The following is a 1,734-nucleotide window of genomic DNA, read 5'->3' as shown; positions in this document are numbered from 1 at the left end:
CTACGAAAATCTCGTTAAGTGGACCATCACAGCGAGTGTTTCCACAGTTTAAAGAGATGAAAAGGTGAACCCGTCCAGCCAAGCTGAATGCGAGCTCGCTGAGAGGTGGCTCGAGCAGGCAGATTTGCCAGGCCGCCCTGATGGTGCCCGCTGAGGACTTCCTGTAAGTGGATCACCAAGAAGTGGGCATGAGCGTGTTTTAGTGTGCTCAGAACTCAGGGGGTTTGGCTCCAGGTTTATACAGCGATTCCAGAGTGTTCTTTTACCCTCAAGTGAAAGCAGTAAAGTAAGAAAGAAAAGGGTCCAAGAAAACACGTATTTTCCATTTGTCTGTGTCAGATTCCGCAAGCAGATTTAAATCGTGGTTCCTTTTATGTCACACTGCTGTCCCTCTCCTGCATACTCGTCTACTTATTGGCGTAGGATCCCCGAGTAGAAAGTCTGAAAAATGATGTGTCTCCCAACATGCATATAGTGACATAACTCACTGCTGGCCTTGCCTCATGGATTTGGTCACTGAATCTTTTTACAGAGGGGCCTTGAGAAGTGAAATTATCCATCCTGCGTTGATAAAAGCTTTATTCAAAAGTAGCTCTTCAATTTTTGAATGTGTTGTTTATTGTCAGTTATTGGTCAAAAATGTGGATCATTTGTATCTTTAATGAAATCATTTAAGTGTGCAGAAGCCAGCTCCTGCTAGGGAAACCCTGGCTCACGGTGAGTTCCTCTCTCAGATGAGTTCTTCTCCTGGGCTGTGCCGTGGAATCGCCCCAGGAACTTGTTTTGAAGGGTGACTCTTCCCGGGTCAAATCCCATGGGTTCTGGGACCGCGGGCGTGGTGCATGCCAGCCCTCATCTGCTCAGCGGGCTCCTTGGCACCGCAGGCATGCGGATGGCTGGAGACCCGGCTGTCTGACGTAAAGGGGCGTCGTGTGTCCCCCTGGCTCTTACACACACCGTTATTTTCCCTGGTCAAAGAAGGGGCAAGCCTGTGCTCTAATATTGGGAGTTCGAGGCCCTTCTAGAGTTAAGTAGGCCCTTGGGGGAAATGAAACTAAATAAAACGAAAATCATTTTCCTTAAGTCTGACCTCTTGTTCTTTATCTCCCTAATAAGGTTCCAGTTATATGTGTTAGTCACTTACTCACCCAAGTGTTTTGCAATATGTGTGTTCTTATTATTTTACGTTGACAACTGTAAATATTTCATATTTTAATGAGCTGTTTCAAGCATAGAGAAACATATAGGATGTAAAGAAACAAATTCTGGACATCTAGACAAATTATGACCTGATGAGTCCAAATGTCAGAAAAGTGCTGGCTATGAAATTATGTTGTGGGAAAAATATAGTAACATTTTCACACTGGTCTGCATCATTATTTTAATTAGAAATTTCTTGTTGAACATAAGTTACAGCAAAGTAAAATACTACATAGAACATAATTCTTTATGTAATACACGGTAATTTTTTTTTAAAAAAATCTTTTCCCAACTATTTTTTTCAAAAATTGTCAATCCTATAGAAATGTTGAAATAACATAATGTGTGTGTGCTTTCTCTGGGTTTCTGGTGGTTAACCGGCCCCCTCTGCAGGTTGGTCTGTCTACCCGGACACACTTTTTTTTTTTTTTTTTTTTCTTAAACCATAAGAAAACCCTAAGTTTGCAAGAGTTAAGACTCTTATCTCTAAATGCTCTCATTTAGAATCTTAAGGAAAAGACATTTCCCTTTATG

This window comes from Pteropus vampyrus, unplaced genomic scaffold, assembly GCF_000151845.1.
Source record: "Pteropus vampyrus isolate Shadow unplaced genomic scaffold, Pvam_2.0 Scaffold386, whole genome shotgun sequence".
NCBI classification, from domain to species: Eukaryota; Metazoa; Chordata; class Mammalia; order Chiroptera; family Pteropodidae; genus Pteropus; species Pteropus vampyrus.
Note: the sequence above shows the minus strand (reverse complement) of the source record.